At 41.1% G+C, this 27,652-nt stretch overlaps 1 protein-coding gene across 10 annotated transcripts in view; it reads left to right on the forward strand.

Annotated features, from left to right (window-relative positions):
• The first annotated feature begins 3,472 nt into the window (after positions 1-3,472).
• The window catches only part of TBPL1 (TATA-box binding protein like 1), a 36,595-nt gene continuing 12,415 nt past the window's right edge, over positions 3,473-27,652 (forward strand). The window contains exons 1-3 of one of the 10 annotated variants that reach the window (XM_086707913.1): positions 3,473-3,926; positions 10,712-10,794; positions 13,444-13,531. The gene's annotated coding sequence lies outside the window, so the exon portion shown is untranslated. Of the gene's footprint in view, positions 3,932-4,547; positions 4,897-4,923; positions 5,054-10,711; positions 10,795-13,443; positions 13,532-27,652 lie in introns of those variants that run through there. The other 9 variants (XM_086707911.1, XM_086707910.1, XM_086707909.1 and 6 more) reach the window with 9 other exon arrangements.

Raw genomic sequence — 27,652 nt, forward strand, 5'->3', positions numbered from 1 at the left:
CAAAGACTATCCATTTTCAGGGTACAGGAGTACTCCAATAAGGATGAATCTTTGCCCCCTCAAAGGTGGAAGAGGTCCCGTATGATCAATCTGCCATCAGACAGCTGTTTTTAGTAGCCCAGGGAAAGGGGGCCGGATCAAGGACTCGGTGTTGTTTTCTGCTCTCTCTCTTGACAGCAGTGTCAGCAAGGGGAGCCTCGGTAAGGAGACATTCAGATTGTTGAGTGTATACATAGCCTGCATCCCCACCACCATGGCCACTTTGTTCAAGGGCCCACTGAGCAAGCCCTGGGTGGCTAAGCAAAGAGGCTGCCTGACATCCAGAGACAGTGCCATTTCACCCACCTGATTATTAAAGTCTCCTCTGCAATGGGTACCTGTAGCGTGTATCCAAATGGTACACACGGATCTTCACAGTGTGTGCTCATGAAAAGAAACTTATCTATATACCTCTTCCCCACACTACCTTGTCACCAATCTTCCAATCTTATTCCTTTCCGAGTCCCTGTACATCTAGAAGAAACCACTAGCAATTGCAACTCCCACTTGGATCCACATTAGATTGGAGGTAGGTAAAGAGCAAACATAGTTCTCCAAATAAGAGGTGTAAGTACTTTTCCCAAAAGAAGAGAGGTGTTCTTGGCTGACAAACCAATAACTGTTCCCTACATGTTACCCTTTGGCTGTTCAGTGCATGCACGCACACACACACACACACACACACACACACTGGTTTTCACATAGCTGTAGTTTCTCTTAACATAAAGCAACTATCCCTTATGCAATTGACAATGTACTCAATCCCTACCCAATGCTAGAGGAAAACTCAATGTCACCTGCAGCCCAAATTCAGGATCTTTGAGTGTAGCCAATCTTGATAAGGTCCAGATCTAGCTAAATGATAATGATAATGGATTTTTTCCCCAATGCACAAATATATAATAGAGGGGGGTGGGGAACAGGATAACAAAACCTAATAAGAAAGGGCAAAAAGGAGACTCACTGTGCCATGGTTGAGCATATACCGTATAATGTAGAATAAGCGTAAGAAGGACTTCTCTTCTCCAGGAGAAAACTGAGATCTCTTGTCAGTCACTCAAAGTGCCAAGATTTCCTTTATCTATTATCCTCAAAGGCTGTCCTTTAGAGAAGTAGTGAAAAGGAATTTCCTGAGACTTCCCTGGCAACTGAATTCATCTTTCTGCAGATCCCAGGACTGGGATGTTGTCTTTGAGACAGCACAGCAGTAGAGGCCTTTTGCAAGGCTAAAGGCTTTCTGGCAATCCCTTAAAATTTATTTGGCTGTCAGTCAATGTCATTTAGGGGAAATCCATTAGCTTGTTATCAGAAATCTCATTTAGACCGCGCAAGCTTTAAATAGGGACTTTGCCCTTCTTGTTTCCATCTCTTGGAAACTGGCCTGGCAACTCTACTCTGTCAATCACCCTAGATCTTAGTTCACTGTCTTTGCCACAGACTTTATCTGAGGGCAGGGAGGGAAGCAGGCTGGGATTGTAAAGCCAGGTTACAGCTTCAGACTGTCCCCTAAGTTGTACCTCACTCAACTGGCACAATGGGAGAAATTATCTTTCAGTTGGTAAGGGGGCACAGCAGAAGATATTTGAGAAGAGCCCCGAGGAATGAGACATCCCTGACTCCATTGTCCTGCTGGGTCTCTGCAATCCTGTTTAGTGTTTTAACCTTATGAGGGATGAAGCGGAAGGGGGGGGGGGGGGTCAGAAAATCTAACTGTTTCAATTGGCAGAGTAGATATTATCTGATCACTATCAACGCAAGATAACTAACCCACTGGCAGAAAGGACTCCTCTTACCAGCTATATAAGTACCACTTTATTATTGCCCATCTCCTTCTGAGTGGCCCTGCTGAACCAGTCTGTCTCTCTCAGAGCACCAAGGGAGTAAGAAGTAGCCAATATATTCCAATAGCTTGATTAAAAAAAAAAACAAAAACGAGTTTTCATAAAGCTAGAAGCCTTAGTGGACACAGATATCTGTCGTGAAGGATCACTTCTTGCTTGTTTGTTTTTAGTTATCAACTCAACACAGACAAATGCTTTCATAAATAGAAAACTGCATGCTTAGGGGCCACATTAATGTCAAATTACTAAAAGTTTCAAAATGCTCCTCTCAATTTCTATACCTATTTCATTGCTGATCAGTACAGTTTACAGACTGGCTTTGGTCCATACATCACATTTTAAGGAGCACTTATCTACCAGATAAATCTCACTAGGTTCCCAGCCTAGGTATCAATTTCTGTATTAATGGAGAGTCTTGGTTCAGAACATATACTGTATATTCTAACCTTACCTACCACCTGAATAATGAGTAATATTATAATCTTACCTGGCACCTAAATAATGGAGCACATTCTAAGACCAATGAAGCCCACTGACTCTATCTCATTGTTTTACGTCTTCTGTGGTGAAGTGAATTCCTTGGTCAGAGGAAGGGTGTATGGGCTAATGTGATAGGTCTATGGAGAATGGGACTTGCTTGCAGCAACATACATCCATTTCCCGGATAAGGCACTTGTAGTGAGACAAACTGTCGACTAATCTATGACAAAAGGGAGTCTGAAGTAATTGACTGGCTTCATACCAGGTATCTTGCTGGTCCCCTGAAAGAAAGCTGCCTCATGAAGACCTTAAAATTGGTCACCATTGATGTGAAATTGACTTTTCAGCCTTGGCACTAATCAGGGGATTAAAGCCTTTCCGTTGCCATTTCCTTGGCAAATCAGACCATGTTACACTACAGCTTAAAACCCATCACTTCCTCTAGCACTTGGAAGAAAATCCAAACTCCCTTCTGTGTCTACAAGGCACTGAAGGTTTAAGGCCTGACTTTGTCTCCAATTTCATCTGATGTCACTCTTTCCCTTGATTAGATCAGGACGCTCCATCCACGCTAATGCTTCGGCATAGCAAACTCTTAGCATATCTTGTTCCCTCTGTCCGGAACACTCTCTGAACATCCCTTCCACTCCCATAGCTTTCAGTTAACAGCTGAAATGTTACCTCCTAAGAGTCATCACCCCAGTATGACACAGACATTACTTTCCAGTCAAGCCTCGTTTATTTTCTCCACTTATACCTAACCAAGCTACAATTATTTAATATTATTCGAAAATAAGTTAGTACAAATATTGCAGCAAAATGGAAATTCCATTCATCTACAGAGCTTTTTAAATGCTCAGATATTTTTTGAATACTTAGAGTAGGAAGCAAAAGATCAAGAGCCATCCTTAGAGACCCAATAGATAATAAAATACCCAAATGGTTGCATACTCCCAAATGCCCTGAAGTCAGCCCTTGCCTTCATTTTCAAACGGATAGTGGCATTATCATTTTTCATCCACGATTCACACCAATCAGAGACCAGATACCCATGATCCCGCCTTGTGGCCTTTTATTAAATCAGAGCTGCCCGTCGTCCTCTTCTGTGGCCAGAGGCTTCTGGCTGCAGCTGAGCTCGGGAGCAGAGGCCCATGCCAGCCTGAAGAGTGGGACTCCGGGGGCGCCGCGGGGTTCTGCGCTGCCTGGCGCTCCCCAGGCCGTTACCCGAGTCTCGCTCCCGCGGGCAGCGCCTCTCAGGCCACCCCCGAGAGCTCATCGGACCCCAGCGCGGCCGTTCAAACTGGCGAGTGTGCGCCTCTCGGGGTCCCCGGATTCCAGGGCTACTTGGGCGCAGAGCCGTGAAAGAGTCTCAGTCCCCAGGCGCCCAGCTTTCGAGTGACCGCCCTCCTACGCCCGTCGGCCTGAGCCACCGTTTCTCCTGCTGGGCTCCCCAGCCCTAGCCTGCAGCCGCCCTCGCCCCGGTCCATCCTTCCAGGATCTGACTGCGCCGCGTATAAGCCTCTGAAGTGCTCGGGCTCCCATGCGGAGTCCTGACCGCAAACCCAAGTTGAGTAAGGAATAGGGAAGGGAGAGGCGACAGAAGTGTGACCTAAGCTCCCTGCCTCTGTCTATCTATCTATCCATCCATCCATCCATCCACCCACCCATCCACCCACCCTTCTATCGATCTGTCCATCCATCCTTCCGCTATCATCTCCTGCCGCTGTATTTTAGGACTAGAATTAGAATTCCTTAATGAGAGGTTTATCATGACGTCGTAAATTAACGCGTTTAACTGAAAAAGCGAAAATAGGACTTTTTCAGACAGAAAATGTCTTAGAAAATAAATTTAGTTGTTGAGAACTAGTTTTGCTAATTGCGTTAAATGGTGGCCCTTGAAGTTGAACGAGCTAACGAGAAAGTTCTAAGGTTTTGAAAAAAAAATTAAAGTCCATTTATACTATACTGTATGCCAGGAACAACGAACCCATGTTTAGAGATGAGCTAGAAAGGTACAAAGATCACGCAATTTTTTCAAAACCTTTTTAGGCGGTCCTCCAGCAAAAGAAGTCTAGCCCAGTAGCAGTCCCTGCCCCCAACACCCGGACGTCGCCAAGTCCAAGAGCGGGAGGGGCCTACCTTGGGGGACCAGGAAGGAGGAAGGGAAAGTGGGGAAAGGGGCGGGGGAAAGTGACGGGAGCAGTGAGAGCCGGAAATGAGTGGCTAGCGAGGAGCCCAGGGGCGCCCTGTCCGGCGGCGCTCTAGCCCCCGCGCACTGTCTCTATGTTCCCCCTGCGTCTGGTCTATTTATTGTCGCGGGGAAGAAGCGGCCGCCCAGTACCCGGAACAACAAAGCACGAAAGACGGAGCTCGAGCCTCGGGGGCTCCTAGCAACGGGTCGGGGCGGGAGTTCCATGGAGACTGGGGAGCGCGCCCGCCTCATCATCATCCTTGTCCTCCAGCTTATCCTCCGCGTCCGACGTAACCGGCAGCAGCGCTGCCGCCGCGTTCTCTGCCGCCGCCCCCTCTTCCCACGGTAACCCCGTAGGCGACCCTGGGCGGGGGGAGCGCGGGCGACCGGGCGGCCTGAGCGCCGGGTGCCGGGCATCTGGGCGCCGGGGCTGGCGTGTGCGAGCCGGGCCGTACGGTTGGTGGGGTGTGCGGGGGCGGACGACCCGAGGAGAGGAACTAAGGTGGGAGGAATTGGTCCGGGGGCCGAGGGAGGGTCTACTTCTTAGGAGGACCGGGTGATATTTGGGGAGCTCATCAGGGATAACGGCGTGGGGGGCGGGGCGTCCCTGCCTGCGAGCTTAACCGAGCGGGGTGTAGCAGAAGAAAAGAGGTGTTTTATTTTTCCTGTTAGCCACCCCTGGGAAAGACAGAAGGGAGATTCCCCATCCGTTTCTGTGAAGCCCTCACCCTGGAGAAGAAGAATCGTGCAAAGATGCTAGGGGTCCATTGGTTCCCAGAAAACTTCCTGCGGCCTCTGCCGCGGCGGGAATGCTACCAAATAGCATCTTCCCCGGTTACTGGTGCCGGCGATGCCAACAGCCCCGCTTTATTATTATTATTATTATTATTATTATTATTACCCAAATTAGGTTTGATGAAGGGTCCGGAACTGAGGAAGATAAAATGAATTGTGGGCAGAGCTAAGCGAGGATCAGAATTGGGATAAGCGCTTAATGATAGCCCGTAAGAGCCCTAAAAGTAATTTAATTGAGAATGACGGTTTTTAAGACTCCTTCAGCCGCGGTGTGCATCTGCGGGCTCTGTCAGTGTGCTCATTGCAATAAGACTCAGACTGCAGCCAGCCAGTTCACATCTGTGAGCTCTCTGGCTGCGTCTGTCACCTGCAGTTGCAAAGCGACACTGGCAGTTAACCAGCGTGGGCTTCTGTATTTAGGGTTAAGAACAGTGCCTTAAAATTGGCTGAAGGTAAAAAAGAGAGAAACAAGCCTGGTTTGATTTTTGTGTGAAGAACCAATTACAGAATCCCTGAGAAAATTGAAAAATAGAAATACAAGGAAAAGATTTAGCAGTCGGAGCGTAATCTGCTGTCTCTTTTAAAGTTTGAGAAAATGGCAGGCCATTCAAATGGAGAAGGGACTTTTATCGCTATCTGGTTTAAAGAATTATTTGCAGTTTGATACCTCCAGGTAAATATTTGTCAGCTTATATGATCTGTGCTTTACATCACTATTTAGTGGTTTTATACTTTCCCAAATCATTCCAGGTCAGTAAATGAGGTTTCCCTATGGCATACTGAAATGGCCACATATTCAAGAGAATATCATCTTCATGTCCAGTGAGAATAAAGCTGTCTATATAAAGTTGAGGACAACAATGAAAATAAAACTGATAAATCACAGAAGCAATTATGTCAACCACAGCTTCTGTTTGTCTCAAGTTTTTTTTTTGTTTTTTTTTTTTGTTTTTTTTTTTTTGGCTAAGCTGGCTTGTCTTAAGCAAAATGTGTCATCCTTATTCTCAGCCCCCTCTTTTCATACTCTTTGCCTTCAAGATCAGAAACTAATGGTCTCCTAATAAGTGCTCTTGATTGGTTCACTATAGCCAGAATAGCGTTTTTAACACAGGCATTTTCATGGAGTTGGGGTTCAGTATCTCTTGTTAAAGGACTTTCATGGATGTGCAAAGAGGTGGGCAGTTATCTTTAATGGAAAGTATAAACATTGGGAGATTTAGAGTTGCTTAAGATTCTAAGAGGAAAAACCCAAGATTGTCACCTTTAGGTTAATGAATCAAGGATTGTTTAATCTTTTCATAAAGCTCTTCTTCTATGAAGGATATCCTGGGGGAGGACCACACTTGAAGCTGTTGGATGTTGAGTCCCAAGATTTCCATAGTGCACATGAGACTTAAGTGAATTCCCTCAATCACAGGGTTGCCATCACATACTTCACCTAGACCTGTTTGTGGTTCCCTGTCTGTTCCGTGTTTGAGTGGGGGTCAGGCCCTAGCTTCCACCTTTAGTAGCAATCCAATTTCTGTGTTCCCTGCTCTCTACTGTAACATTCCCAGTGTTTGGTGTTGTTTTAGTTCCTATCCTTATTTAATCATGTAACAGTCCAAATGATTTTTTGGGCTATTTGTATTGTTTGTTTCTTACGGAGTTTTCGGTATACATCCTTGGGCTATATATCCTTTTCATTAATGTTAACTTTGTTGTATTTTCCTTCTTCTGTATCCCTCCCCTTTATTTGTAGAATTGAAGTGGTCATGTCAGATGTTATGTATTCATTCTGTTTGTGCAGAACAGCAGGTTAAGAGCCTCATGCTGGGACTGTATTGAAATAAAGCATGTAAAAAATATTGTCACTTTTCAGAATTAAAAGGTGCTTTACAAGTTCAAGTGGTAGTACTATAATTATAGACACAGTCACTTTTTTAAAGGTTAAAAGTATTGTAGAGCTCACTGTGTTTTTAATTGAACCTCAGATTTTCATAATTTTTATTCTGAAAACCTTCTTAGTATCAGTCTTTTCTGATCATTTTGCATCTGAATATTTAACTGAAATTACATTTTGCCAAGTTTGAGGGAACAATTTAAGTGATTCCCACAAATTTTTCTTTATGTGGATAATTTTTATATCAAAACTTTTGTGGATATACAGTAGTCCCCTCTTTATCTGTGGTTTTACTTCCTGTGGGTTCAGTTCCCCCTGGTCAGCCAGGGGCTGGAAGCAGACAACCTTCCTTCTGATGTATGGTCGGAATGTCAGTAGTAGCTTAATATTAGGTTATTAGGTCATAGGGCCTACGTCATTCACCTCATTTCATCTCAACATATATGCATTTTATCATCTCACATCACAAAAAGAAGGGGGAGTATAGTACAATAAGATATTTTGAGAAAGACCACATTCACATAACTTTTCTTATAGTACATTGTTATAATTGTTCTGTTTTATTACTATTGTTAATCTCTTACTGTGCCTTATTTAGAAATTATGCTTTAACATAGGTATGTATGTACAGAGAAAAACATAGTGTATATAGGGTTTGGTATTACCTGCAGTTTCAGGCATCCACTAGGGGTCTTGGAACATATACTCTACAAATGAGGGGACCTATTATATACGTGTATAGAATGTGCAGAATTTGCTCTAAAGTAGAGCAAATACATATGAAATATGCAACCGAATGTTATTGGAGAATGTTATTTCTTATCATGGATGTGGCACATCACTTACAATAAATATTGTATAATCTAGTTGAATGGGTGTCAGCATTGTTTTTAGGCGAAGGAGCCGGTAAGAATCTGGTGATTGATTTCCTTCCGTTGCATCATTGACCATGTGATGAAATTATTATTGCTTTGAAAAGTAAAATTTAAATTGATTTTAAAAGAATTCATAGTAGAATGTTTCCCCCATGTGTTTAACTGAAGACCTGTAGTGCTTTGAAAATTTAGCTGTGTTGTGACATTTGAATTAAAAAATAAGGATTTCCTGAAACATACACTCAGATTTGTTACACCTTTTATATGCCTAATGCCACATCGAGTATGTAAAGCTGGATGAAAGGTGTTTCTCTTCAGGTGCTTTTTGTGCACTTGTAGATAGCAGAGAAATGGACATACCATGAATACCGAAACACGACACACAAGTTTGTATTTTAAATCCCTTGTTACACACTGCCCGGTGCTATTGATGTACAGATTTCATCATGCCTGATAAAATTAGGACTTTCTGGAGGATCAGGACTATGAGTTGCCATCCTATTGTATGCTAATGTCATGCAGGTGTGTGTACATATTTTGAAGATTAACATGTTAATAAAAGGGTATATTTATTTTCTTTGACTTCGGAGGGTAATCTGGTAGATGAGGGGCACCTTTAATTATCTAATCTAATTAGTAATCTAATTCTTGATGCCTACAATTTCAGTTATTTTGTTTTTTTTTTGTTTTTTTGTTTTACTGGCTGCAAATTATAAGCAAAAACTTCTCTAATATGATTGGGGATTTTTTTTTTTTTTAAACCAGTTCAAACAGTAAAAATAATGATTTACTGCCTTGAGTAGCTCCAGTATTTGCTCGCATGAATACCACCTTGGGAAATTTCGAGAGGGTGAAAGAGTATATGCGTGTTTGAGGGCTTGCCAGGCTACGTATACAAATTTGACTTTTGTGATACAACCTTTTATTAAGAAGAAAGATACGGAGTGTGTGTGTCTGTGTAGTTGTGGAAAAACCAAGATTCTAGAAATAGGTCATTAGTGAAAAAGAATCAGTTTGTATCAGAAGTTATATTCATCTGGTCTTATCTTGTGATTGGTGATAAAACTCAAAATTTGGCTTCGATGGCTTGTTTTGTATGGGACACCTGCTGCTAGGGATCCCATTAAATGTTAAACACACTGAAGTGAGTTCTGGGACAGTTCGGATGGGCCTTCGTGCAGGAATCAATAATGAAACTGTTTAAAATTTCACGAAAAAAAAAAAGACAACACAGCACAAAAGTTTGGCTGGCAACTTCAAGCATGCAGTATTCATTCATCAAGCAAGAGTACTGAAAATCAGATTGTGTACTGAGGACGCTTTTGTCAGGACATGTGTGGATGAGGACTCTTACTGTTTTAATTGTATTTAGCACCATAGAGATCTGCTTATAAACATTTGTCCGTGGTATGTTTTTTTTGTTTTGTTTTGTTTTATGTCTGTTTATTTTTGAGCGAGCGGGAGAGAGCAGAGCTTGAGCAGGGAAGGGGCAGAAAGAGAGAGAGGGAGAAACAGAATCGGAAGCAGGCTCCAGGCTCTGAGCTGTCAGCACAGAGCCTGATGCATGACTTGAACCCACAGACTGTGAGATCATGACCTGAGCCGAAGTTGGATGCTTAACTGGCTGAGGCACCCAGGCGCCCGTTTTTGGTTTTTAACTCCCTCGATGAGAACGCATAAAATTTTAAAAGAAGTAAAAATTTGTTTTTGTTAATTAAATAGTTCCAAAGAATCAGGTGCGAGCCTTCTTTTGTTGATAAATTACAGGTATTTTCATCGTGAGGCAGAACAATTTTAGTCAAAACCAATTATACTGTTTTCTTAGGATTAGTCTTAATATAGCACTTAACAGTATGGAATCAGGATACAGGCTGTCTGTGTTCAATACAGTGGCCGTGCTGCTTTTTGATGATATGGCCTGAGTAATGTATTTCACTGCCTTGATTCCCCAGTTGTTTCAACTACAGTATGGGACTAATCCTAGTACGACCCTGTAGGATTGCTGTGAGAATTAAGTGAAAAGCATTTGGAACAATGCTCAGCATAATTAGGTGAAAAAATATTCCCTGATGCTGACAGCAGTGGTACTAGGCAGCACATTAAAGGTGAACCAGCTATATAGTTTGTGTCCTTCATATGGAGGCTTTCTGTTAAAGCACTGGAATTCTTGATGTGTGATTACCAACTTAGACTCATCCCTGCTGTTAGGTTCTGGGGGGAGGGAAGCACTTTTGTTTTAATTTTGAATTATCACACAGGCATCTGGTTAGCACTTACGGCAGATGGACTAAGTAAAAAGAGACATCTCTGTTTCTTGGGAAAGGAAGGCCAACAAAGACTGATCTGGCACCACGTTGCAGCTATTGAAATGCTATTACCCTGTGGACTTGACCACTTGTTTTGCTGTATGGTGCTTCTGAATAAAAGCAATAGACCCTGATGGTTTTATTTAGCAGAATTCCTCTTTCTTTAGAGGATACTATTTTTGCTTGTATAACCTTAAATGGTGATAAAGTTGAAACTTGTTGGTGTCTTTGTCAGGCCATTTAACTTGTGTTTTCTGTTATCACTATAAATGTCCTACATTGTAGCTTTCTTGTAATTTTAGAAGTAGCTGAGACTGCTGCTCTGCTCCAGTAATTCAAGTGACTCAAGGATGACCGCATAGAACTGGAAAATTATTTGTTTATGGTAAGGCTAACACCAGATACCGAGGCTTACCTAATCAGGGGAATAGCTTGATAATTGTAGTTTTGTTTAGGCTGTTATTAAAATGGTTAACTTTTTAAAGTGAAGTACAAATGTTTTAGTTTAGTTAGAAGGACATTTGAAACTGCTGACTAGAAAATAAATGTTTCTGCTTAAATACAGTGAATTGCAAACTGTTCTTTTCTGTTTTGGCTGACATCCAGGTCTTGGTTTTTAGTTGAAATAATGTTTTCATAAAAGGTATATTTCAGAAGTTATATGAAACGTGCTATTAAAAATATGTTTTGCTTTAAACGTACAGGGGTCGAGTTTTATAACCCTTCCATCTTGTGCTGTTTTGTTTAAGTTGGTTTTTATACTATTTCTCCCCTAAGAAGATTGGCGTATATGCTTGTATGTAGAGATGTGGCTTTTGTTTTCCTGTTTAAAGAGAGGGAAGTTTAGTTGATGTTCTTGATTTAGTTGAGTAGTCATTTCGTTGACTAGATTGATATAGTATTGATATAATATTGTTAACATTATTCCTATAGCCATCATGGATTCTGGATCTGAAAAATATTGAGATAAGCAAAGAAATGATCATGGCTATTTCACTGATATCTATATCCATATGTATCTATATATATCTCTGTAGATATCTATATCCATAGATATATATCCATAGATATATCTATAGAGATATAGATATATAGTTTATACATACACACCTCCATATACCCTTTTAGATATTCTAAGGACTATAGTGGGAGATTTTTACGAAAACAGGTCTCCAAGGTGTTAATATTGTCCAGAATAAAAGCCCGTTTTGAAATAAAGGTCTCACTGACACATGGTTAAATGTTCCCTAGTGTTCTTTCCACCACACTTTTTCAGGGACAGGTGTTGCTGACCTTGAGATATAAAGATAATAAAGCTAATGTGTAGTCTAAAAGCACAAATACGAAGATGGGAATTCAGTTTTTGACTACGGTCACCATTTATAGAACCATCGTTGTTTGAACCTCAGCTAACATTTGTGGTAAACCTGAACCTTCTGTGGAATAAGAACCACCCCAGTCCTTGTAAATTGCTGCAGAGCCTCTTTCAAGGTACAGAGCCTTTTCTTTTCCTTACCAGCTGATGGCTACAGTGAGCTTCTTGGCTGTCTCCAGTTATTCGTATGCATGTGTAACCCGGTGAAGTTGTGATGAGCATCCTTTAATTGCACGGCTTGACCATATATATCCCAGAATCTCTGCTGGGGGCAGGTTAGGGTAGATGTGGATGGTACAGCCTTCTTGAAGGCATAGTCACCAGTTCATGAGACCTGCCTCAGCACAACGTTGGTATGCTAATCTCAAAGGTACACTAGATTTCTTAACCCAGTTCTTTCCTCCTTTTTTGGTGATGGTGGCAGTTAAGGTATGTGACACAGCTGAACAGTTTATGACTGACGAACAGCCATGCGAATAACTCTTTTATCATCTCAGCAGCATACTGCTAGTGTGAATCCTTAGGTTAGTAAAGCTGAGAAAACCTTTGGCTGGCCAGTGATCTTGAAAATTCTCCTTCAGTGCATAGTACAGTACCACTTGGATAATTGTTTAATTTGTGTGTCTATTAAGAATGTGTGTCTATTAAGAATGTGTGCCTTTTAATTTACTCTTTCTAGGCTTTTTGTTTGGGGCCGATTAAATTGGAAGAGTTTCAAATGTCTGAAGCTACATTCTTAATTCGTCTTGTGTTACTTCCTCACTCTTACTTTGTAAAGAGTGGAATGACGGCTCTATTATCATATTCATTTAATTGCGCGACTGGTAGGCTGGAAGCAGCTGACCTGTTGGCTGGTCTGTGACCAGCTACCATGGAATGAACTTTGGGTATGGATGGTTTAGGGCTCATAGGACTCCTGGGGTTAAAGTGGAGAACGTAACCCTTAGGAGAAAGGAAAGGGAATATATACATCAAAAACGTTAAGGATCTGTATGGGTGTTTTAATTAAAATGACTCTTTCTTTACATCAGAAACATACTTCTGTATTTGTAAAAGCTCCTGAAACACAGTTGCCCTTCAGGATTTGGGGGTCTAAACTGAAACCAATAATAACTTGTTAGGTGTGTGAACACTAAGCAGAACATACCAGTAAGTTAAATAAAGGACATAATAGATGCTGTTAGAGAACTTGAGTGGTTTGGGGCTACTAAGCTTCTTACCTGTTACAGTGAAAAATGTCTGCCCTTCCTACTTACTCCCCAACCCCACAATTCGGTTTTTCACTTGTTCTTGAAGTATTCATCTAATTTAGCAACTATTTGTTGAGTTGATGACCAAGTGCCAGCTAAGCCAAATTCTAAAGGTTACACATTTATATTAAACAGCTCTCTTCAAGGCGTGTGGTGCCTATAGCACACGGTTATCATGCAGACGGTACCTCTGCGGTACCCTCTGCTCGGAGAGCTCCTCTTAGTGTTTCGTGACTGGTTCCTTCTTATCCTACAAGATCGCACGTTAAGAATAATTTTTCGTCTCTGAGGAACTTAAGAGGCCTGCCTGCATCATTCCTCCTAGAGTTTCTCTTGTGTCCTCTTATTCCCTTCACAACATAGATCACATTTTCTTAATTATTTTAGTTGCTTATCTGTTCATTGTCAGATTCTTCCACCGGAATACAGCTGCCGTGAAGTTTCCTTCTCTGACCGTTGTTCTGAGCTGTATTCCCAGTGTTCAGCTACAGTGCTTGGTTCGTATCAGTTGTGGATTCAATGAGTCTAACCACAAGTAAGAGTCTGTTAGTGAAGCAATGAGGAAAGGGCATCCTAGGCAAATTTAAAATTAAGAAAAGGTCTGCTGGAGGAGAAATAGTGAATAGTTGAGATTGTTAAGGTGTGTTGGAAGTGGAAGAAGATTAGGTCACAAAAGGTAAATTGGAGGCTCGAAGCTCACTGCATTCCAAGCCAAGCAAGTTAGATGCCATGTGTCCGTGCAAGAGAGCCAGACTTTTCTTTAAGCAGGGGTGTGGCACAGTTAGGAAGAGAGCTTATTTGTTGGATGGACTAGATTGTGGATACTGCAAGCAAAGTTCCATTAGAAGGCCGTGGTCATAAGGATATGTGAAAGCTTAAAATGTTGATGCTTCGGATGCAGAAAAGAAGCAAAGTGAAAAGTTAACTGGGTATAAGAGAAAGAGAAGAGCTGAAGGATGATTGATTCTGAAATTTCTGATTCAGGTGTTGAGTGAGTGTTGGAGGGTGGCTCCATCAACTGAAATGAAGAATTAAGACACCACAAGTATTTCTGAGGGGATTAATTGATTTTGGATATGTTGGTTTAAGTTAATGAACATACTGCACAGCCAGTGAAGAAAATGGATTCAGATCTCTGATAGGTTAGGATTGATGTAGGAGTCATAAACTCAGAGATAACAGTTGAAGCTTGGAAAGCTTATAGAAGAAAAGGGCTCTTAAATTCATCGAGAATATGAAAAACAAATGGCCTCCTCAGGTACACATCCAAATTTGTGTGTGCACAATTTCAGGGGTTCCTCACCTCTGGAACCTATTGTTGAGCTTTTCAGGAACTGTCCTGGGATTCAGTGAAGAACTTCCAATTTGCGGAGCAGAAAAGTATTGGAAATGGGAGGAGAACGTAGGGAACGGTGCCTCAGAAGCCAAAAGTAGGGGTGGTGAGGGAGAATTTTGAGAGTCAGGAGTGCCCCGTGCTTTATGCTCTGGAGAGGTCCATCAGGAGGGAGTTTCAACTGCGACATCAGATTCAGCAGTGGGCCGCTCGTTCCTAAACATTTCATACCACGCAGAGGCACAGGGCAGAGTGTGACAGTTTCATGCACGAATCAAGTTAAGGAAACAATGCATGGTAAACAGACTACAGAAGTCTTGATGTTCTCTAATGATAAACAGGCCTAATACGAGAATAGAGTCCATTTTAAGGACCTGCCGAAAGGGAAATTCCATTATTTTGATGACCTGCTGTGGTGTTGCAGCCCAGTGGTTCTCAGCTGGCTGCCCACTAGAAACAACTTGGAAATGTTTTTAAAAATTAGGGCCCCCCCCCCCCCATGAAAGTTAGTTAATCAGTATCTCTGGGGGTTGAGGCTTTTTGTAGTTGTTATTTTGTTTTATCTTTTACTTAGTAGTTAAGAGCTAGTGTTGCAGTCAGAAAACTTCATTGTCATTCTTGATTTATGTTCTATGTAAGAATACTTTCTTTTACTTGTATGTTATCTAATTACTCAGTTTACTGTTGTGCTGTTTTAAAATATTTTGTCTTTCTCACAGACCTTAATTTCCAGTTTAAAAAACGTGACTCAGCCCTCAGTCAATTAAAGATCTGACAGTTCTGAGTAAATTAAGACGTTCTTAATGGTGCTTACATGTGGAAAGATATTCATTCTGTAACCCTGTTTGCTTTTATTTAAGTATGTTACTTTTTTACTAAATAGTAAAAACTGCTTTTTACCTAGAAAAGTTTGAACTCTGTATTACTATTTTCCAACTAGCTAATTTATTTCATAATTCTACCTTCCTTTTCTTAAAATGGCACTCATACATGGCATAGACCTTAAACAGGTTGTCTACACTAGAGCACACATTTTATACGAAGGGTAAGCCTGTAAAAGCAGTTGAAAGGAAACCATCAAAATAGAAAATTTCTCATGTTGTATTCTACCTTGGGGTGCTTTCTCTTGATTAAATTCTTGGTGAGCTGTCGGCATTCAAGTTTGAACCCTGCATTCACATCCCTGACATAAAAATCAGAATACAGAATACGGAGAACTTTGAACTTTATGGGTGTCAACCCTGACACCAACCAGAAGGTGAAAGAGGGGTTGTTCAGCTTACTAGCCACCTAGGGAGTTAATATTTATACTACCAAGAAAATGATAATCTTTTTAAAATTATGTGGTTTTATTAGCTTATTAGTGGCTTAGTTTCACAAAGTGTGGTTACTTATGAGTAAGTTAGGACAAATATCAAGATTCTCTATAAAGTGACAGACGTAACTAGTTTTTGAAATGATGGCTCACAATATGGGAGAATACGACATATAAGACTGGGGAGAAAACCTATGCCATACACTTGAAATGAACACAGTAGATTTACACTTTAAGCGAGATGAACATGATACACAGTTTTGTTGCAGTTTAGTTTCCAAATCTGTTGTACCTCTAATTTTCCTGTGTTTGCAGGTACCTAGCTAAGTAAAAGCAAAATATATATTTTGCAATATGTAATAGACTTGGTCAGATTCTTTTTCCCTCTCTCTCCTTGTTCCCCTTCTCCCCTAACCCCAACCCCCCCCCCCCAAAAAAAAAAAACTCTGCATAATAAGCACTTGGTTTAAAATGGTTTTATTATTGGGGATTTTTTTAAAAGATCACTGTTAAATCTTTTTTTTTTTTTTAATTTTTTTTTTCAACGTTTATTTATTTTTGGGACAGAGAGAGACAGAGCATGAACGGGGGAGGGGCAGAGAGAGAGAGGGAGACACAGAATCGGAAACAGGCTCCAGGCTCTGAGCCATCAGCCCAGAGCCTGACGCGGGGCTCGAACTCCCGGACCGCGAGATCGTGACCTGGCTGAAGTTGGACGCTTAACCGACTGCGCCACCCAGGCGCCCCAAATCTATTTTTTTATAATACTAAACAGACACATCAAAATTGTATTCTTTATTTTTCCACTTGCTTTTTTCTTTTTTTCTTTTTCCTTTTATTCTTTGTCTTTTTTAGAGTTTATTTATTTTGAGAGAGAGAGAGAGAGAGAGAAAAATCCAGAGTGGGGGAGGGGCAGAGAAAGAGGGGGGGAGAGAGAGGATCCCAAGCAGGCTCTGCACTGTAGTGCAGAGCCTGACTTGAGGCTCCAGCTCACAAACCACAAGATCATGATCTAGGCTGAAATTAAGAGTCAGACACTTAACCGACTGAGCCACCCAAGCACCCCCAACCCCACTTTTTTTTTTTTAAAGAGAGAGAAAGCAGAGGAGAGGGGCAGAGGAGCCTGACATGGGGCTCAATTCCATGACCCTGAGCTCATGACCTGAGCTGAAATCAAGAGCCTGATGCTCAGCTCACTGAACCACCCCGGTGCCCCTCTACCCCTTGCTTTTAGACTTGAAAGAACATGATTTGTTTTTGTTTTTGTTTTCCAAAGCTTGAGGACCACAGCAGATAACTGGAAATCCTTTCCAGTTTTGAACACTTCTCTATTCATGGAAGATAAAGAAAGGAGATAATAATAACAATGAGAATGGCTAAGTTTGAATGCTTACCAACTGTTAGTACTGCACTGTGTTTTGCATGAAATTTCAATTTTTGCAACACTGCAGGATAGGTCCTATTACGTGCCTTATTTAATAGATGAGGACATTTAGGCACAAAGGCATTAAATAACTTACCTAGGGTCACACAGCTGATAAATAAATGGTAGGGGCTTGATTTAACCCAAGTGATCTATTCCAGAGTCTGAGCTCTGAAACATGTGTGTGTGTGTGTGTGTGTGTACTGCTTTTTAATCTCAAGCTAACAGTTAAGCTCTTCCAGACATTTTATTGAATGTGTTTAGTGTCTTGGGAACTATGCTAAGGTTTGGGTGTAAAAATAAGTAAGATTTGATTATGTGCTTGAGGAGTTTATTGTCTACCAGGGAGACATAAATAAATACGAAATTTTACTATAGTGTGGGGAAATCCTGTGATAGTGGTTTGCATAGCGACATGGTACTGGGACTCAGAGTAGGGACACCCTGGCTCAGTCTTAGGGATCGGATGTCTCAGTTCCTTTGATTTCTTATTTTATCCATCGTGGTTTTAATTACCTTCTCTACTCGGGTTTTCAGATTTTTACTTCTAATCTGGACCTGTCCTGTGTGATGGACTCTTACCTAATTGTCTGCTCTGTACCTCCCTATGGCTGTCTTCTAAGTTCCTTCAACTCAGCATTCCCCAAACAGAATCCTGACCATCGCTCCTTGTCCTGTCTGCTCTGCAGCCTGCTCTCCTTCCAATGTTTCTGTAAATAGTATGTTAGGCAACAAACCTGGAGTCATCCTCCACCCCCTTTTCCTCTTTCTGTATCAGCCACAAAGCTGTGTTCAGTCATCTCCTAGAAATGTCACTCTTCTGTCTACTCCTTTGCATCTTCATCCACCCTGTCTCCACTGCTTCCCTCTCTCACCAGGACTGCTGCACTGGACCCTGACTGAGTTTCCTGCCCGTTCTTATCATCCAGTCCATTCTTCCATTACAGAAGTGCCGGGGATATATTTTTAAAAAGCAAATACTTCATGTCATTTCTTGCTTCTCTTTTAGTTCATTGCTCTTGGGATGCATGTGAGAATGTGAAAATCCTTAATGTAGTCTGGAAGACATGACCCCTCCGTGCATCTCCAGCCTGGTCTTGCGCCACTCTTTCCACTTGAGCTGTGCTGGCCCTTCTTCAGGTCTGAATAGTTTGTACTCTTAACTCACCTTAGAGCTGAGAACACCTGCATTCCCTCTACCAGGTCTTGCTCAGGGCTGGATCCCCAACCCCCCCCTCCCCAGCATGAGGCCTAATGCTTAGATTTCCAATTCATTTCTACAGAACTGATTGAATGAAGGGGATGCCGAGCTATAGAACAAATAGGAGTGAGACAGGTGAAGAATTTTAGCGAAGGAATAGCATAAGCCGGCAAAAGATTAATATTCTTTAACATATAAGAGCTTGTATAAAGCAGTAAGAAATCTCAGAAGGAAAATGAACAAAGAATCGGAGACAGTTAACAGAATAAATTCAGTTAACAGAATAAATAAGTATTTTAAAAGTGCACTCTTATCAGTATTCAAGGAATTTCGCCCTCACCAGTTAATTCACTATTGGTTTTTCTTGTATCTCAGATTGTCAAAGACCTTTTCAGAATACTTTGTTGGCGAGCTATGACAGAATATACATGTGATCTCAGTCTTCTTTAATATGCAGATAAATGTAAGGATTCAGCAGCCTAAAAACATGTGCCTTTTTGAGCATGGGGGAGGGGGGACCTTAGTAATTATAACTGTGGTGGGACTTGTTTTTCTTTGAGTATTTTGTATGTGATTGGAAAATGACGTGGTATCTTCCTAAAAATCCTGCATTAAGGCCATTTATTTGAAATACTAAGAAAGCTATCCAAAGTAAATTTTGTTCTTCATAAGGAATTGGTACATTCAATTTCTCATCTTTTGAGTTTGAATCTGCAAATTTCAAGTTATATTCAGTAAAATATACTTATTTTCTTGTTATCCACAGTAATACATTAGTTGATGTTAGCATTGACTAATATGGCATTAATTGGGCACATTATGATTTGGGAGGTGTTCATTAATTTCTCAAAACAAATCATGTGATGAGTAAATGGTGTATGCATTTTGCAAATAAGTGTAGGAACGTTCAGAGCCAGCCCACTTTCACAAAGCTTCCACTAGGATCCAAGTTCTCTTACTTTATTTCTGAGAGAGAGAAAGAGAGCCTCTGCTCAAGCACTGGGGAGGGGCAGAGGGAGAGAGAGAATCTTAAGCAAGCTCCATGCTCAGCGTGGAGCCCAACCCGGGGCTTGATGTCCAAACCTTAGATCGTGACCTGAGCTGAAATCAAGAGTCAGACACTTAACCAACTGAGCCACCCAGGCACCCCCAAGTTCTCTTATTTTATAGATAGATTTTAGTACATGATGAAATAGTGAAATTCTTAAGTGTGCTCCTATTGAAACATTATTAATATGAGGTAGATATTAGATTATTCTTAAATTGCAAAAATACTTTGTTTTGTTTTAACTGGAACTTTTTCTTTGAGTGTAAACCATTGATTTGCCTTTCATTAAGCACACATTCAGAAAATCATCAAGTTAAATTAAATTAAATTTTCCTCCATTATTTTTTAGGCACCATCACAAATATTTTTACTGACTGAAACATAAAAATTTTCCTTACTATTTTTTTTAAATAGATAGTTGCTGGCAACCCACCACTTGTTAATTAATTCCCATAAAAACAGTATTTTTGTAGTTTTCTTAATACAGATTTAAAAAATCGTAACAGTTCATTTTGATGCAAGGTATTTACATGAATGCTACCAGCTTGCTGGTCTTCAGAATTGTTATTTAGACTAAGTCATAGTAGGTGGAGGCAAAAGTAATGAAGATACTTTAACTTTCTGTTTAACTCAATGTAATCATGGTTTGTGTATCAAGTACTTTTTGCTTTATACTTAAATACTTGTTGAATGTTTTATGTAATATGGATGGCATAATATATAAGCTTTTCCTTTGGAAAGTACAAGGGTTTTTTTTAGGCCAGGCGTCCTGTTAGTAAAATTTTCTTTCTGTGGCTAGAATGCAAAAATGCCAGCCCTAAAGATGGGTCCCGGAAGTGCACCAGGTGACAGAATGATAGAATGTCACCCTGCCACACGGGTTCAAGGTTTGCAGCTTCGTCCATGTGCCTGTGCTGTTGCCCTGTAGTGCTGCCAGTCTTCTCCCTCTGCTGCCCCTTTGAACATACACGCATGTTGAAGGCAAAGCGGGAAGTTGAGAATTGGGATGTTAATTTAACTAAACTGACACAGTAGCTCTAGAACTGAAATAAAAATTTAGTGTATAATGCCTAGTTTGTCAGTAGCCTGCCTTCATCTAAGATGTTAGAATCTGGGATTTGAGAATTAGGTGGGACCTTAAAAACCATCTAGTCTCATCTTATACTCAATCGAAGACTCATTCTATAACATTCTTAACTGTTGGTTAATTCTCTAGCCACACCTTCCCCCCCTCCCCCCCCCCCCCCCCCCCGCCTCCTTTTGTGACACTTCTCTTCTGTGGAGTCCCCTGCTTTGCAGTGGTATTTGTTTATCGGTGTGGCTTCATGAGATCTGCTTCCATGTGACTTTAACTGGTTCTGTCAGTTTCCTTTTTATTCAGATATTTGAGAACAACTGCTATCTTTTCTTTCCTGCGGTAAATGTCCTGAGACTTCCCTCACACACTATTTTTAACATTTTTTTTTTCAACGTTTATTTATTTTTGGGACAGAGAGAGACAGAGCATGAACGGGGGAGGGGCAGAGAGAGAGGGAGACACAGAATCGGAAACAGGCTCCAGGCTCTGAGCCATCAGCCCAGAGCCCGACGCGGGGCTCGAACTCACGGACCGCGAGATCGTGACCTGGCTGAAGTCGGACGCCTAACCGACTGCGCCACCCAGGCGCCCCACTATTTTTATATCTCATACCATCCTACTTCCCTCTGGATATCTTGTTATCATTGCCCTCTTTAAATGACAATGTTTGGATATTGAGACATTTTGGTAGCAAAAAAGGCTATAGGCGCTCCTTTGCTGTAGGTGCTCCTATCTAACCTAGGTTCTGTTTGTTTTTTAAGTAATATAATCACAACTTCATGTTGTCTTAGTATGGCCTAGTGTGAAGTAAAGTCTTTTCTTAAACACTTTTTAAAATTATTGTGGAGAGGCACCTGGCTGGCTCAGTCGGTTAAGCATCCAACTTCGGCTCAGCTCATGATCTGACCTGGGTTCGAGTCCCACGTCAGGCTCCGTGCTGACAGCCTGGAGCCTCCTTCGGATTCTGTGTGTCCTTCTCTCTCTGTCCCTCCCATGCTCGTACTCTGCCTCTCTCTCTCAAAGACAAATAAACATTAAAAAAATTATTATGGAAATTTTCAGAGAGAATTAAAGGGAGAATAGTATAATGAATACCCATCCGTATGTCTATCACGTACATTTAACAATTGTTAAGACGTGCAACAGTAACGTGACATTTTTTTGGTCCTAAAATACAATTATATTTACTGTCCATATCTATTCTGTATCACAGAATAGATTGTCCAAATTTGTTTGGTTCCTGTAGCAGGATTCCAGCATCTAGGGAGTCATCTGAAACTTTCTACAAATCTATTTGTTACTGAGTTCAGATAATGAAAAACACTTGCATTTTAACGTAAATTATAAACACGACATGCCTCCCTGAATATTTTGGTAGTGTCTCTAAAAAAAAAGCATATTGGTCTATGTAACTAGTCTGTCATTGCACATAACGAAATGAACAGTAACTCCCCAATATACGTATCACTCAGATCCATACTGATGTCCCTCAAATATTTCCTACAACTGGTTTGTTCAAACCAGTGTTCAATCAAGGACCATGACAAACGTATTTTATGTATTTTAATAAAAATGTTAAGTGGGGGGCCTGGGTGGCTCAGTCGGTTAAGCATCCGACTTCAGCTCAGGTCATGATCTCACAGTCCATGAGTTTAAGCCCCGCGTCAGGCTCTGTGCTGACAGCTCGGAGCCTGGTGTCTGCTTCAGATTCTGTGTCTCCCTCTCTCTGACCCTCCTCCGTTCATGTTCTGTCTCTTTCTGTCTCAAAAAAAAAAAAAAAAAAAAAAAGTAGGCTTTAAAATTTATCAGTGTTGCATTTTATTTTATTGATACAGCCTAATTGGGCCAGCCCAGGAATTAACAGACTTTTTTTTTTCCTTAAAGACCGGATGGTAACTGTTTTAGACTTGTGGGTCATCTGGTTTTTGTCATAACTGCTCAGTTGTGCCACGTGGTCATTAGGTAACACTGGAGCATGGCATGTTCCAATAAAACTTTTTTTACAAAATGGCCACTGGCCCATTGTATAATTTGCTGACCCCTGCGTAATCTGCGGCGATCTCCCATTTTTTTCTCTCTGTTAATATGGCTTCTCAAGGTTTGCATCGGTTCATGAAATAATACTACTTGGTTATAAAATTCAACTACCTGTGAATCCATCAAGCAGTAATAGCTGTCATTTAATTAATGCATGCTGTGTGCTGTATGGACATAGATAACCGTACTTAATCCTTCACAGCACCTTGGTGGGGGGTTGCGGTGATACCGCCAGTTTCCGGACGAGAAAGGGAAGAAGTAAGGTTTCTCCTGTCCCATGAAACAGATGTGAAAGAACGTTGGCTTTTTCAAAGGCACAACGTTAGCTGGGTTACAGGCGTGTGCTGAGGGACTGTCAAGTCGTCTGTTGGAGTCAGGACACAACGTCTGTGTCCCAATGTGCTATTTTGAGAGCTTTATGAAGAATATGAGGTTACTTTGGATGGCATGCCTCACCTGTAGAAAAGAGCAATCTCCAGGAGACCGTGAGCGTTCATGTTGTGTGCAAATGGGTCTAAATCCAGTCTTCGCCTACTTTTGCCATTTCTCAAATCATGGAGGGTGATCTTGTGGTTAAAGCGTTGGAGGCCGCTCTCCCGGTGTCCTCAGATGCAACTTGAATATCCTCGGAGTAGCTAAGATGTTATTTTTCTGTGCTCTGTTTGTTTCGTTTTGTTCTTCTGGCCTTTTATTAGGTTTTGGGGGTATTTTTGCCTTGTTTTTACGAAGAGTGTTTTTTGTGGCCTTTCAGTTTCAATATCTTTCCTGGTGTGGAAAGTATAAAATGTACTAGAGCTATTACTGGTCTTAATGCGCTCCACAGATACCGCGTTTTTGGCAGACGGAAGGTTTGTGACAACCTTGCACCAAGCAAATCTGTTGGCACCATCTTTCCAACAGTTAGATGATTCCCTCGGTGTTTCAGACTTACTCATTATTACTGTGTTTGTTATGGTGATCAGTGATCTTTGCTGTTACTCTGTAGTTGTTTTGGGGCCCCGCGAAATGCTTCCATTTAAGGTGACAGACTTGAGACGTATCGGGTGTGTCTGCTCCACCAACTGGTCGTCCCCCTGTCTGTCTCCTCCCCCCCGCCCCCGCCTCCTCCCCCCCCCCCCCCCCCCCCCCCCCGTGCCCTGAAACACAACAGTATTGAAATTAGGTCAGTTTGTAGCCCTCTGATGACCTCTAAGTGTTCAAGTGAAAGGAAGAATTACACTCCCTTGAAATCAAAAGCGAGATACGATTACGCTTCGTGAGTGTCAAAAGCTGCAGTAGGCCAAAAGCTAGGTCTCTTGTGCCAGTTAGTCAAGTTGTGACCACAAAGGAAACGTTCTTGAAGGAAATTAAGACTGCTGCTCCAGTAAACACACTAATGGTACGAAAGTAAAACAACTGGGGCGCCTGGGTGGTGCAGTCGGTTAAGCGTCCGACTTCAGCCAGGTCACGATCTCGCGGTCCGTGAGTTCGAGCCCAGCCCCGCGTCAGGCTCTGGGCTGATGGCTCAGAGCCTGGAGCCTGTTTCCGATTCTGTGTCTCCCTCTCTCTCTGCCCCTCCCCCGTTCATGCTCTGTCTCTCTCTGTCCCAAAAATAAATAAATGTTGGGAAAAAAAAAAAAAAAAAGTAAAACAACTGTATTGCTGATACAGAGAAAATTGTAGTGGTCTGGATAGAAGGTCGTACCAGCCCCGACATTCCCTTAAGCCAAAGCCTGATCCAGAGCAAGGCCCTAACTCTCTTCAATTCTGTGAAGGCTGGGAAAGATGAGGAAGCCGGAGAAGAAAGTTTGAAGCTCACAGAGGTTGGTGCATTTAAGGAAAGAAGCCATTTCCATGACCTAAAAGCAGGGTGAAGCAGCAAGCGGTGATGTAGAAGCTGAAGCAAGTTATCCAGAAGATCTAACTAAGATAATGAAGATGGTTACATTAAACAACAGATTTTAAATATACACAAATAGCTTTTGATTGCAATGGAATGCTGTTTAAGGATTTCATAGCTAGAGAGAAGTCAATGCTAGCTTCAAAGGATAGACTGGCTCTCCTGTTGGGGGCTGATATTGCTGATGACTTTCAGTTGAAGCCAGTGCTCATGTACTATCCCAAAAATCCTAGGACCTTTAAGAGAATCTACTCTGCCTGTGCTCTATAAATGGAACAATAAAGTTTGGGTGAAAGCACATCTATTTGCAACATGGTTTATGAATGTTTTAAGCCCACTGTTGAGACCTACTGCTCAGAAAAAAAGATTATTTTCAAAATATTACTGCTCATTGACAGTGCACCTGGTTACCCAAGAGCTCTGGTGGAGATGTGCAATGAAATTAATGTCGTTTTATGCCTGCTACCACAACATCCATTCTGTAGCCCATGGATCAAGGAGTCAGTTCAACTTGCAAGTCTTATTGTTTAAGAAATACATTTCCATAAGGCTATAGAACTGCCCCAGATAGTGATTCCTCTGATGGATCTGGAAAAAGTACATTGAAAACCTTCTGTAAAGGATTCACCATTCTATTTTTTTTTTTTTTTTTTTTTTTTTTTTTATTTTTGGGACAGAGAGAGACAGAGCATGAACGGGGGAGGGGCAGAGAGAGAGGGAGACACAGAATCGGAAACAGGCTCCAGGCTCCGAGCCATCAGCCCAGAGCCTGACGCGGGGCTCGAACTCACGGACCGCGAGATCGTGACCTGGCTGAAGTCGGACGCTTAACTGACTGCGCCACCCAGGCGCCCCAAGGATTCACCATTCTAGATGCCATTAAGAACATTCATGATTCATGGGAAGAGGTCACAATATCAACATTAAGAGGAGTTTGGAAGAAGTTGGTTTCAATCCTCATGGATGACTTTAAGGGGCTCAGTACTAAAGTGGAGGAAGTAACTGCAGGTGTGGTGGAAACAGCAGGAGAACTAGAATTAGAAGTGGAGCCTGGGGGCGCCTGGGTGGCTCAATCGCTTGAGTGTCCGACTTCGGCTCGGGTCATGATCTCGTGGTTCACAAGTTCAAGCCCCGCATCGGGCTCTGTGCTGACAGCTCAGAGCCTGGAGCCTGCTTCCGATTCTGTGTCTCCCTCTCTCTCTGACCCTCCCCCCATTCATGTTCTGTCTCTCTCTGTCTCAAAAATAAATAAACATTAAAAAAAAAATTAAAAAGAAGTGGAGCCTGAAGATGGAACTGAATTGCTGCAATCTCATGGTCAATCTTAAATGGCTGACGAGTCGCTTCTTAGGGAAGAGCCAAGAAGGTGGTTTCCTGAGATGGAGTCTACTCTTGGTGAAGATGCCGTGAAGATTATTGAAGTGACCAACAGAGGATTTAGAATATTACATGAATTTAGCTGATAATGCAGTAGGTTTAATGGATTGGGAGGACTGACTTCAATTTTGAAAGAAGTTCGACAGTGGCTACCTACTATAGGGAATGCATCACCTACTATAGGGAAATCGTTCATGAAGGGAAGATCTGATCCACGTGGCAAACTTTATTGTCTTAAAGAAATTGCCGCAATCACCCCAATCTTCACCCCAACTGCTTCACTCTGATCAGTCAGCAGCCATCAACATGGAGGCAGAACCTTCCATGTTCTCCTTTTCCTTTCCGCCAGCAAAAAGATTGACTTGCTGAAAGCTCAGATGGTTAACATTTTTTAGCAATAAAGTACTTTTAAAATAAGGTTTATACATTGATGATTTTAGATATAATGCTGTTGTATAATTAATAGACTATAGTATGGTGTAAACATAACTTATATGCACTGAGAAACCAGAACGTTTATTTGACTTGCTTTATTGAGTTACCCGCTTCATCATGGTGGTCTAGAACCAAACCCACACTATTACCTGTAGTCTTTGATGCAATTTGTCTTAAAAGCCAGGAGGTGGCGGTGTTTTCCAAGTAATGCTTTAAGGTTGCAGTTTGTGAGGGTTACTGAAGTAATGTTTTTGAATATACCACTGAAAAGTCAGAGAACCTAAAACACACAATGTGTTCTTATCCATAAAATCATTGAGTGAGGAAGAAGCTGCTTCAGCCTCTATGAGGAATTTTTTCTAAGACTATTTAAAAATTTTTATTGAGATACAATTGACATATAATATGTTTCAGGTATACAACTTAATGATTTAAAAAAAATATATATATGTATATAGGTGTGTATATGTGTATATATATGTGTGTGTGTGTGTATATATATATATATATATATATATATATGAATTGCAAAATAACAACCACACTATGTCATTAGCATCCGTCACCACACATAGTTACACATTTATTTTCTTGTGATGAGATCTACTCTCTTAGCTTTCAAATATACCATATGGTAGTACTAACTCTAGTCGCCAAGCTGTACATTATCTCTCCAGGACTTACTGGTTTTATAACTGGAAGTTTGTGCTTTTGGCCACAACTGTAATGGACTTAATAAGAAGCTAGAAATATGATAGTTCCTGAAGTTAGGGCAAGGGCAGTTTTGAATTCTGCTTTTTATTAGGAGGAAATATTTGACAACTCATAGTAGGCATACTTGGAGCACAGGACGAAACACCTGATTAAACCATGCCTTAATGTTAGGTCCTGTGCAGTGAGAAAGTCATTGATAATTCTATTTAAATCAAAATAGAGTTAACTGTGCTTTTCATATATATGTTGTTTTTCTCTAATATATATGTTATTTTTCTATACTGTATAAAGATTCTAATATTTATGTTGTTTTTTTATACTATACAAAAAATTGAAGAAATTAACTTTTTCATATTCCTATATGAAAAAACTATTGGAATCTTTTACATTTCAAAACTTGGAGTTGAATTTTTCTTTTATTTCTACCATGTTTGCTTTTTTAGTTATATTATTTCTACTTTCATTTACCATTTTCTTCCTTCTATTTTGTGGTTGTCATTTACTTGATTTCTTGGATCGAATGCTGAAGTCATTTATATTTGGCCTATACTTGATTTCTTGGATCGAATGCTTAAGTCGTTTATATTTGTTTTCTTTTTTATGGTCGAGAAGTATTCCATTTTGTATACATGCCACATCTTTTTTTATGCATTCACCCATCAGTGGACATTTAGGTTACTTCCATAGCTTGGCTATTGTAAATAATACTGTGATGAATGTAGGGGTGCATATATCTTTTCAAATTAATGTTTCCCCTTTCTTCAGATGACTGTCCAAA

This window comes from Puma concolor, chromosome B2, assembly GCF_028749965.1.
Source record: "Puma concolor isolate L17-30 chromosome B2, mPumCon1.1.hap2, whole genome shotgun sequence".
In the NCBI taxonomy this organism is placed as follows: domain Eukaryota; kingdom Metazoa; phylum Chordata; class Mammalia; order Carnivora; family Felidae; genus Puma; species Puma concolor.